The following is a 13,375-nucleotide window of genomic DNA, read 5'->3' on the forward strand; positions in this document are numbered from 1 at the left end:
AATGGATCTTTCGTGAGCCTGAAATTTTTTTGAACCGAGATTCTTTTATAAGAATTGTAAGATTTATATGCTTACCAGAAGACACTTGACGCCGCAATAGACTGTGGTCATAGAGCGAAAACATATTTACGACTACGTGTCAGACAAAACGATCGAGAATCATGCCAATAAATGAACACCCATACGATATTAAACTCGTTTTCATTAATCGAAGTAATGCGTTTTGTCTGGTTGGAAACCACAAGCTATGGTGTGTTTTTCTGTGATAAAATGTAATGAAAGTGTCAAGCATTGTTGCTTTCGCTGCAGAGAGATTCTTTTATGTTCACAATTTTATCCTGAGATATAATTTGTGTCTTTGTGATAGAAATGTAGCGTCATACAAGGAAGACACAATTTTCCCTATTTTCCATATGTCAAAAAACTGACTTGAGACTGAAAACATATTGCTTTTTTGCCCATGACTGTTTACATCGGATTTCGTTCCATTTTGTAAGCTGGTTCGTCTTTAAGTTAATGGTCATGAAAACACAGGGCGTGGGCTTCAGGAAATCAGAAAAGAACATTTATATGTTGAATTAATACATTAGGTATTCTATAACCTTAAAGGGATGGATGAGAAACGTTAAAATATGCACCATTTAGTTATATATTGCTTAAAAAGTAAAATTGTTTTGCAAAATATTTCTACATGTATCTAGTAAACTATTTATGTTGTTAAGTTAGGTAATGAGTTATGTCATTTATAAGAATAAAAACAATGTAATCGAGCCAATTTGCTGTAATTAAGAAATTCATTTTTTGAAGCTTTAGACAGGCAACTTGACAGGCATAATATATAAAAATATTAAATAGTTCTAAATCAACATTAAAGAATACCATTTTATAGAAAATTAATTCGATAATGTGTAATTTAGGTTCTCCCTGACAATCAAACAAATGAATCACATCAACAATAACTAGGATTTCATATTCGCCCCAGCATAATTTGAACGCGTGGATGCGTTTTAAATTTTTCGGATCAGTAACAATTGATGAAATGTCGGTAAACATCCTTATTTTTATTTCATCTTGACACATTCGCATGTTGGAGTGAAGTTTTAATTATGATAGTTGGTGCATTGATGTTAACTTCTTAAAAAAATGATATCATTTGTTAAATTCCTATAACAACATAAGTGTATATCGTGGAAATATACATGTACTTACTTTATTGAATTGTATTTTTCTTTTTCTTTTTACTTTTTTCGAAACTGCGCAGTTAAGCTGTTTAACTTTTTTTATACATTTGGATTCAATTTGCACACTTAATTCCATACATTTCGTTATTGTAAACGAAAGTTGAATATGTAGATTAACTCGATGTTGTTCACGCATGTAATACATTTTATTTGTTTAATAAATTATAGTAAAACAACGATTTTTGTTTTATTTCAGTGTGCAGAGAGATCTGCACATCTTAAAATCTAACTGTTATCCTTTTAAACATATATTTACGAATAAAATAATTATTTATTTATTTATTTATTTATTTATTTTATTTATTTATTCTTCTTTTTATTTTTTTTTCATTTTATTGTATTACGTTGTTGGGCTGTACAGTTAAAGGTTAAGTTTTCAATTCTTGGTGTTTTTGTTTAATTACAGTGTCTTAGAAGAACCAATTTATAAAAAAGGAACACTAGTCTTGATAATTTTCAATGATAATTTTCAAGGACATTCAAATAATTTTCTAAGACATTCAACAAATTTCGTTTTCTTTTTTTTTTCTTTTGAAGATTTTGTTTTTTTTCCCAAAAAAATAAGACATAACAAAGCATTTTTTTATATATTCAAAATTAATACGTGACAAAACTAATTCTCCTGTCGCCAACATTAGTTTTTTTATTTCATTTTTCTCATTATTTATAAATAAGTTTATTCAAACAAGTTTGTCCGTTTTACTAAACGTTTGATATAGTGTTAGCATTGTGCTTTTAATTCTAATGTAGCATTGTATATTTAATATATTTTGCAAGAGAGATATTTTACTTGTTCCGCACTTTACTCCCTTGTTCCACAGTTTACTTCCTTACTTCGCGCAAATTATCTAGAAAGACAGAACAAATATTTTTGTCAAATTTGTAGTTTACGGTAATAAATGTGAGCAAACAGCAGTATATTAAAATCTGTATAATTACATATGTTTAACGTTTCCGGGAAGGATTGCATATTCTCAAGCTAAACCTCTAATGTTTTGACAATGACAATAATAATATCAATAAGTACATGAAGTAATGTTTTCGTGAATGACAGATGAAATTGATAAAATGCAATATGCCAATATGAAATGACACTTATTTAATATAAAATTGTTTATGATTTCTTTTTTCAACACAGAGTCTGTCACTCGGAATATAACACTGTCACATATTAAACAAGTTTTAAGTGATAAGCCCAATTAATCAAAGTTATTTCCAAAGAATAGAAGGATGAAATATGATTATTGTCAACAGAAAATAAACAAGAAAATGGTTATGCAAGAAAATGTTGATAATCGATTATCTTATTGTAAGTTATATTAAAACATACTCGTATAATTATATAAAGTGGCTTTGCATTGATATATTTTTCCTAAATACTTTTGATTTACTTTTCTAGCGAATTTTAGTAATTAAAGAACACTAACATTTCTGGTTCTTTAACGCCATTGCTATTATAACTACTATATGTTTAAACTATTTGAGGAACTCTATTGAAGTCAACAAATCATAGAAACATACAATTCATGGACTGTATGCACAAAATTATCATTAAGAAAGTTACTGAGAAATAAGTTGAAAATCGTTATTTGTGCCCTTCTAGGTCCGATTTGATTCGCTTTTTAATTATGAGTCTGAAATTTTGCTCAGGTTTTGGTCTAGACCTTCATCAAAAGGAACATTAATTTTGAAAACATATTTGTAGTCCTGTCATGTCAAAATACGTCACTCGAGTTTATTCAAACTCATTCTATTAAAAACCTTGGAATGAAATAACTTTTTTTATGATTTTTCTATTTATTTATTTGTTTAATTATTTAATTAATTAATCATTTTATATATTTATTTATTTATTTATTTTGCAGGTACATTTATACTGTCACGTTCTTCTAAACAACAGCATTTAATCAAGATAGAAAACGTATCAAATGTCATATATCATTCAGCTTTAGCGAGGTCTACAGGCAAATCATTTTCAAAAACTTTCGCAAACATATAGCTGTTCTCGAGAACCTCATTTACCATATAAGAACATCTAATGATTATCGGAACTTATATCTTCAATGTCTGATGATCTCCAATTAGAAATGTCACTTTTGATAAATGTACGAGAATAAATGTGCCGATATATATTACTTCCTTCAACATTGGTAAGGTTTGGTTTGTCTATAGATACAAATTATCATGGTAATATGAGGGTATATTGAGGATGAATGTTACATTTATTCTTATCAGTAGATACAACTTGAAAAGTGGAGCATGGACCCCAAAATTTATTTGCTAATCAATTTGTTTCAAACATGATTCTCTTTTAAAAATGCTAAGTTGAAAACAAGTCTCACTGCTAGTTTTCCTTCTGTGCCTTAACGTTTGCAACAATTACTTGAACTTTCAATAACTAAAGGAGCCTAATACATAAAAGGACGTCAATAAGAAGTGACTACGTAAGTGCCTTGAGTTATCTTTATTAAATAACTGATTAAAGAATTAAGATGAATGAATATAAATTTACAATTACGAGCATTTGAATATGACTTTTCTATCGTTATCCATTTCCCTGGCGTCACAATATGTAAAACCCAGAATTAATGTAGACAATCAACGAACATGCTCTTTTGTTATCCTCGTTAGACAGTAACTCGAGTGCGGGTAACTATTTTGTTTCATTATTCGGTATATGTAACTTTTATATGAAAATTCAAACTTTTATTATCTATTTATGTATTACTCTTTCATGTTTTTGACAAAATACAAAAAGACAAATACATGTAGTGTGATATTTCACCTGTATCTTATCATCGGTCTTAAAAGATTTTGATCATTCTCTGTTGCGTGAGCATTTTTGCCAGCAAAGGGATTTAATGTCAACGTCTGACTTTTGATGGCAATCCTGACAGACAAATCTATGTTTATATTTGACTGAAGAATATTTTTTTAACATCAAACATCAAGTAAAAATGTTTAAGATGTTTTATTCGATTCTACATTGATGACTTCATTTTCTTTTTATTTCTATTTATTTATTCATTTATTTTTAGGGGATCACACCGGCATGTAATGATCGTGATGACTGCTAACTCATTCGAACCATTCCGTGCCCTGCCTTTTTTAACATAAGGTCAAAGGCGCGTGTTATAACCACTTCAGCCCATCTTTTGCATTTTTTTATATTTCTTTCAAAACAATGGCAGTAAATGTTTATATTTATAATACTAAATATACACAAAAATCATAATTTGCATGTGCATACCGAAAGACACCATGCAAGTAAAAATAGCTTTACCTCGTCCTAGAATCTTTTAAGATATGTTTCATGTTTAATGCTTGTTTTTCAGATCAAACGGCTTTTGATTATTTTTTACAAACGTTTTAATTAAAATTGATTAATAAAAACGACCTTGTAAATAATTGCATATTGACATTTCTTAAAATATCTTAATTCTAATTATATCATAATCCTCTGCCAACAAAAACGCCTTCGCTTTATTTTGTTCAAGGAAATATCATGCAAAGCTGTATTTATTTCGTAAATTGCAAAAAAATATTTGAAATAATATTTTGATCTAATCAACTTGATTAAATTTAAATGCACTTTGGATCGTGATAATCGATTTATAGTTAGTGCATGATTAGAACTACAGTTATGCTTTATTAGGTATAAAAAAGTTATGTTTACAAAATGAAAAGAAAACCATATTTTAATTATATTGTAATAGTCCTGCAGTGAGAATTAAATTTCAAATATGTTGTTTTAATTCAAAATTTAATTTTCAAATTCAAAGACATAATTTAGTTTACAAAACTTATTTTGTATGGAGAAATATGTTTAATGTATTCTATTTAATTAAAAATAATATGTAATTAGTTTCCATTTTATTTTTGTCAAGTTTATAGAATAAGATAAAATTAACAATATTAAAAGGGGATATGGTGGTGATAATATATATGAATATTAGGATATCCTGGGGAAAATATTGAGCTGAAATGATTGACATATAATTACATGCATTACTCGTTTGTTAGTTCGCGGAAAATGAAAATGAAAACAGCTGAAAAACGAGACAAGTTAATGCCAATTGTTTTTAAAAATTGTTCAGGCAGTCGGATATTTAGTCCTGTTTTAAAGTAACCTTTATTCATCTAATAGACGTATGTAAACAGTCTGTACATTTACTCATCTCGTTAATAGCAACATGCGATAAAAAGCAATGATTGTGTGCAAAATAGCAAATAGTCAAATGTCTTTAATCCTGATAAATTTAGTCTTCGACAGGAACACGTTCAGTCTGCTATACAATAAACATATATGCAAATGCAATTTTTCTGTGTATTGACTGGATACAGTTCAAGTGATTGTGATTTAAAGATGTTCAGTTCAATGGCTTAGCCATCGTTTTAATGATACATCAACGATTATGTTTTTGAAGCGAATAGATAGATGCTGTATGCTCAAAATTTCACGAAAAAGGGTCTTCGCATTATATTGATCCACTATAAAGTTACTTAAGATCATGGTTCAAAGTAATACAATTGAAACATGAATTTACTATATTAGTTAGTCTATTTTATGATGACCCTTAGAAATTAACATTGCTTGATGATTTACTGTCTGTCTGGGCAATTTTGATGGCTGCTTTGAGACAAATGTGCTCCCAATTTTTATAAATATGACATCCATTATTTTATCCATAATAAATACGCTTGATGTGTGTCTTTCTTTTTATCCCAATAATGCTGGGAAAGTGTGTTAAAATATAAAAGAGGTATTACTATAATTGATTTGTATCATCATTGACAATGGGATTGATTACAAATGAAAATCTTTTTTTCTGTTATTAAACATTATTAAAATAAATTACTTTTTGTTCTCCGAAAACGTTATGACAATTTTATTAATTCTTGAAATAGTATAATACAAAACATAATTTAATCACATTTTATTTTAAAATGTCTGCTGACCACTTATATGAAATAAAAGCTTTCTTTTCGTATCATTATAAGGCATTCCACATTTTTGTAAACTATTTTTATTTCGTCAGTTTGTGCTTGATTTTTCGTAACGTTTATATTTAACCAAGTTTTGTAAATAATTTTATATTTAGCAACGAAAGCAAGTTAATTCAAATTTATCAGCGTCATCTGATAACTAAAACTCCTTCTGTTTATCATATTAATGGACAAATAATGTTCAAAGGCGTATTATCGTAATAAGGTAATATTTATCTAATACGATTAAGAAACCAGAATGCATATTAGTTTCTAGCAGTACTATACCATCATATTTTATGCTTTTTATGACTAGACTAAACCCACAATTTAAAAAAAAATTCTCTTCATGTAATATTGTGTAATATTTATAATTGAATGTAATAATAAAATTAATGATTTTGTTCTCTCTTGTGACAATTAGGGCACTGATCTGTCGTTCAAGCTTAAAAACATATTATGCATCAGAAGCAAAACAAAAGAAAGGGCAGACATGAGTTTTATAATTTTTAAATAATTGGTTTAGAGCATGTAACATGCTAATCACCTGAGCAAAGAAATGCTCAATATAAACATTTTTGTCATAAATGTAACAAAACGAAAACAAAGGAGTAGTTTGACTTCCATAAAAATACTAAATCTATATAATATTACTTACAACTAAAAAGTAACAGAAACAAAAGATTGTTCAAAACAGGTAATTGGCCAATGAGTAGTCTTTTGAAATCTATAACAGGACAACAACAACAAAAAACCACAAAGCTTTGAAAATAAAAATTAAGGCATGTCTGAGGCAGACTGGGCCTTTTATATCTATTATCATTTCTGGAATAATGTTTTAACATATTGATGCTTTCTAAAATGATAACAACTAATAATACATTTATGACGTGCACTTACTATATTGGGACATTTTATGACCATCATAATTTACATGATGATTTACAGTCCGTCTTGTCAATTTTGATAGCCGATCTAACATAAATGTGCCGCCACCGTTTATTGTGTTTATGAGACGGAAACATATTTATGACTATTATTATCATGTATGATATATATTATGTTTGCTATGTGTTTCATCATTTATACCCCGATAGTTTTGGAAATTGTGTTAGTACGCCAGGCTGCACTTGGATATTCAACAAGTTTTGAAACCATAGCCAATTTATTTTTTAAACTTATTCTGCGAACAATTTTCAGATTTAAGTTTCAAAAAAATAATACAAAGTATGTAATCAAGATAAAATACAGTATTTGCAAACAATATTTCATAAAAATAAAACCAAACATATACAAATACAAACAAACCCTTTTTTCAAATACTTGCAGTCGTTCAACAGTCGTTAAACTTATAATGCACAGCGTAGTATAGGCCATGATGAAATCTAAGTGAATACGTGCTGCTTCTTAAATATAAGACCGGGAAAGATAGACTTCAAACAGACATAGTTATTTTTCTTTAGGCTTATTTATAGTTTCAAAGAACCAATTGTAATATATGAGGCATTATCTTGAATGGGTGCCAAAAACTGTGCTGTTAAGCTGCGTGCTCATGATGAGGCAAACTATTTCAAGAAAATCAAACTTAAGCTACATGTACGAAGTGTAAGATGTTACAAACAGTAAAGAGATTCAAAATTCAAGAATGAATTATATCTTGTGTGCGAATAATTCCTGATTTTGCAATATTTATCACCATATTCTCCACTGCGTGATTAATGTAGTCATACCTTTTGTTTTAGATTTCGACGTCATTATTGGAATTTTCGGATTGTTTTGTGTAAATTACTTTCTTTGTTCACTTAACAATAGTTAACTTTTAAAATACATTTTCAAACTTTTCATGAAAGAAGCATGAATCTTAGGGCGTTACAATCGTACAAAATAATAACATCAAATTTACGATTTATTACAAAACACATTTGTTTCTACGAATCGTATGTACTTTTTTACGCAGGCAAAATACTTTGTAAACTGTTAAAGACCCATTATGCCCCAGAAACGCTTTTATTTTTATTTCCAAAAAAGGCTTTATAGTTGTGATCTTATGTTTGTATTTTCAAAAAATTCCTAATTGGCAAATTACCGAAACAACCATATTTTTGTTTCCCTTTGCCAAATAGTGCAGTTATAGTGATTAAGTATTCTGTTTGGAAGTCAAAATACTACTTTGTTTAAATATTTCGCTATTTTTATGACAGATAAATTCAAATTCATTGCTACTTTCCTCTAGGAAAAAGAATCAAACATGCTTTGAAATGATCATTTAAACGTTATAGAATTCATATTTTCCCTTTCTTACAAGTAAAATGTGTTTTCGTATCAGAGGAAAATTTGCCTTTTGAAAATAATTTTTGGATTTAAACCAACATCAGACTTGAAAAAAAATAACTTCAATATCTCTTTCGTGTGTATGAATTATCAATCCTTACACATAGTTTTCAGGAGCATAATTATATCAGAATTAATTTTTTTAAGTGTGTTTTTTGTGATTTTTTGCTTATAGATAAATCATGTTTTAATCGACATTTCAATGAAAGGAGCTAAAAGTAGCCAAACTGAATATTTGTTGTGTTTTTTTGTGAAATGTATAGTCATTAGTTATGCATAACAGATATCTTTCAGAACCGGCCTGAATAAGAAATATTTTAACGCCCTGAATATTAAATTAATTTGTTTTTTTGTTTCACTAACTACATTAACTGATCTTACAAACGTTGCAACTATTTGTTTTGTGTCTATTTGTTTGTTTTTGTGTTTGTTTCTTTGTTTTGTTTTTTTCTTTACCTTGTACAAACGTTTTAATTTACACTGCAAAGTAATGCACTTTTGTAAATAATTGCAATTTGACGAAAACCTTTTTGATTCTTATTATATCATAATCTTCTGTCAACACGAACCCCCTTTTTTGTTAATGGAAAAAAAACATTCAAACTGATATTTTTATTTTGTTAATGGAAAAGAAATCATACAAACTGGAATCATTTTCGTAAAAGTTAAAATATTATTTGAAACGGTTGCTTGAACTAATCCAGTTTATTAACTCAAAATGTTCTTTGTCATTTTTTATTTCTTCTGATAAGATTAAAATCAATAGTCCATTAAGTTTTTTTTTCTTTTCACATCATATTGTTTCCTATTTATTGTAATATTCAATTCATGGACATATCGTACATATTTTAATGTTTGTTTATAAATTTTTAAAATGATATAATTGAAACCATTTCACCCTTTTTTAAAAAAAGGGGTAACGGGTTTTAAAAAACAAGAAATAAAAAAAAAAAAAAAAAAAAAAAAAAACAATATTGAAGGGGGCATTTAAACCAATTAGAAACATTTTTTATTTTTTTATCAAAAATTTAGATAAATGGTTAATCGACTAAACAAAAATTTGTAAACGCCATCTTTTATTGTGGTTATAAAGCCCAGAAACATTTTTTATAAACTAAATATTATCATGTTGAATTATTTTGTTTCTTTCCCCTAAAAACCCAGACATTTTGGAAAACGACATTGGGGTAATTTTTATATTATACATTTTTTGGATGTTTTAAAAATTTTTTGAAACACAACACAAGCCATTTTACTTGTAAAACATCAGACGATTTTTTTAGAATAATTCTACATATTGTTTACAGATAACAGTTCTATAAAAACGACGAGGTATATAATGAAAATAAAATGTATTGAATGAATCTTTTATTTTTTAAGTGCCTTTTATATTTCTTTTGTATCTTTTACCGATGAATAACGTCCTTTAATGAGCATTCAAATTAATGTTGCATAATATAGTACATGCCATATTGAATAAAATATAGTTACATATTGCATCATTAACTTAGGACGGGCGTACAGAGATTTATATCTTGCAAAGTTTCTTTTACACGATTCCTATTATATTTTGTTCCAATATATCATTTGTAATAAACGTGTTTTATGATAAGAAGAGTAATAAACGTACTTTGAAAAATAACAAATGTACAGGGTTATAAATACAAAATCAAAAAACATTAATTTTGTTTTTACGATTCGTTTGTACTTAAACAAAGCAAGGAAAAAAATTATAAACTGCAAAGTTCAAAATCACTCTGTTTGAATGGAGCTTAGGGAACTGGATGTTTTGCATGCTAACGAGGATATTTAAATGTTAAAATGCAATTGTCTTTGGTTCCGCATCTGACGTTTGGTTTGACAAATGACTTCAGACAAAACTGTCTGGCAAAAAATACATTTTTACAGTTAAATTTGAATTTTTTTTTTGTTCTTTAGCTACAATGTCACTCTGTCTGTTTATTTTCAAATATGGTATAAAAACTAAAATTACGTGTTTTTTTATTTATTTTTTTATTTTATTTTTACTCAAGATCAAGCAAAATTAGAACTATGTCTAATAAGATAAAGTACTTTAATTTGAGGCTACTAAAATATCAAACACTAAATCGTAAAAATATATGTTTTGTTTCCAGTTTGATCATTTGCTCATTGAAGAAAATTGTTTTGGTATCTATCTTGCAAACGAACGATTAAGTAGCCAAACTGAACATTTGACCATAGTCATTACCTTTGCATAAAAAGAATGTTTCAGAGCGGGCTTGGCCTAGCCTGGAAAATAATAATAATTCTGAAGTATTAGAATAATAAACATATATTTTTTATTTCTATTTTTTATATATTTTTTTATATTTTTATCGATTTTTTTCTCTCATTTACCCTGTGTTTTAGATGCAAAGGTTATATGACAATACTTCATTTAAAATGTATCCTCACATACTACATTTGGACAATACATAAATAGCAAGTCAATATCTTTAATTGGTTATTATCCAACAAAATGTTCACGGTCAATATGTCAGGATTTTACCGGTCAATAGACCGCGATGAACACAACACTAAAAGGATAACAACACGTTTATTGCCATTGTCTGACGACGATTGATTTATCATGTCAGTTCATGGTTGGTTCTGAAAATCAAAATGTCTGCAATTAATTGTTTATACTTTTTAAAAGCAACATCTTAATAAAAAGATTTCTGTCCTCCTTCCAGTGCTACACTCTATCTTAAATATCGAACTGCATTTTATATAATAGCATTACGAAATGAATGGGTAACTACGCAAAAAGAGTAAATAGGTATCTATTAAATTTCGTCCTATGGGAAATATGTGTAAAGGTCAAAACAAGCACTATTTTATTATAAAAGAAGTGGGCGACTCCCCTATTGAACGTATAATGCAACAGAATTTTTGTTTCTTTTTATAGAAAGAACGAACATGAGTTATAATAAATTTAGATATGTCCGCAGGGCTTGTTAGATGTTTGTTAACTGAACATGAAAGAATTTTGGTATTGAAAGTTGCAAGTTGTACGGTAGTATTTTTACATCTATACAAAATACTAAGTCACCATATTGTGCTTATTGCGAAATGCAACATAACAAAGGGATAGTTCAGGTAATTGTCTAGCTGCAGTGAGCAACATTTTGGAAACTAAGAGGCAAAATGAAAAGCTTTTGAAAAATAAAAGTATTTCTGAGGCCTAATATGCCTTTCATTCTTGTATAATTTATCCATTAATTGAATAAAATAAATGTTGTGAATATATAAACTAATATTTGTCTATTGATATTTTCAAAACTTTTTGAAAACTGTTCTTTGATTAATCATATTTTCATGTCAATAGAAAAACATTCTGTTTGTTCAGTAAATGGAATTTCCTTGTTAAACGCTAGGTTATTAATTAATTATTATAAATGATTGTTTGCTCATAATTAATCAATTAGTAAGTATTAGTAAATCAAATAAAAGTTTCAATAAATAATGAATTACTCACTTTCCTAATTAACTGTGGTACAAGCTACAAACCAGGCTGGAATGTAGGAACCTTTTTCTTTGATAACGTTTATGCATACTGTCAAGTCAACCTTCTTGAATGGTAGTACAGATTTTATATGATGAAACATCAAGGTGAACAAAAGGCTAGATATACAAAAGCACATACTAATTACTACTACTCCCGTTGCCTAAAGTCTATTACAAGATACTAGGTTAATGACTAAGATGTAAATCTGATACAAGAACATCATAACAAAATGCTTTAAATGATATTGCATACGCATCAAAGACGGAAATGGCTACAAAAATAAGCAGAAGGCAAACAATGTTATTAAAAACTAAAAAATTCTTATATTGATAAATATTACAATCTCAAAAAACACTGGTGAAAGATAAACATTATAAAGATGATGTAGTTTATTCAAAACTTGTATTTTTTGTAGTGTATATACTGATGTTGAAGTTTATTTATGGCAAAACAGAGTCGTCAAAATTGTTTATCTTTTTTGTATGTTTTATTTATTTATTTATTTATTTACTGATTTATTATTTATTGTTGTATTTTTTACTCCTTCTTTATCTTCTTCTCCTTCTTTTCTCCTTCTTCTTCTTCTTCTTCTCTTTCTTTTCTTCTTTTTCTTCTTCTTCTTCTTCACATTTAATCGACAACACAATAACATGTGATATTGAACCAGTTACGCAATGTATTTATTTTAACTGTCAGTACATTTTGCATTCAATACATACACTTTAATGATTGCATGACTTAATCTCCTAGAACATACGTCATTCTCTAGACGCAGGAAAGTTACGTAAAAGAGCCGGAAGTGTCCATTAGTTATACCTCGTGAAGACACATCATTTAAAGGGCATTCCTGCAACGGATGCAGACAGTCTGCAAATGTGTGCTCTAACACATCGTAATTATTCGTCTTTCAGTGACACATGTCAGCGGTCCGGAAATGAACTCGTCTCGTCCTAAAAGACAATAATTAGTGCTATGTAGCCATAACTTAAATGTGTCTGTGTAGATACTGAAAGGGAAGTCTGACAAATGTCTTCTTGTCTGTGGCTTTTATGAGTCAAGCTTAAACTTAAACATAATGTTCTATGAGTTTCTTTACATTTACAGGCCCGTATCTTGTTAGAATTTTATTTATTATGAAATAAAAGTTATATTAAGAATAATGTGTCATATCAAGGTAATTTATGGATAGATAAATTAAATATGTTTTGTTTCGCGGGTATTACGAGTATATTAAGAAACATCTACCGTAGTGCATTTAAATATTTAACTGTTCATGAACATGTAATGT

This window comes from Ruditapes philippinarum, unplaced genomic scaffold (assembly GCF_026571515.1).
Source record: "Ruditapes philippinarum isolate M1 unplaced genomic scaffold, ASM2657151v2 ctg2852_1_1_1_1, whole genome shotgun sequence".
NCBI lineage: Eukaryota > Metazoa > Mollusca > Bivalvia > Venerida > Veneridae > Ruditapes > Ruditapes philippinarum.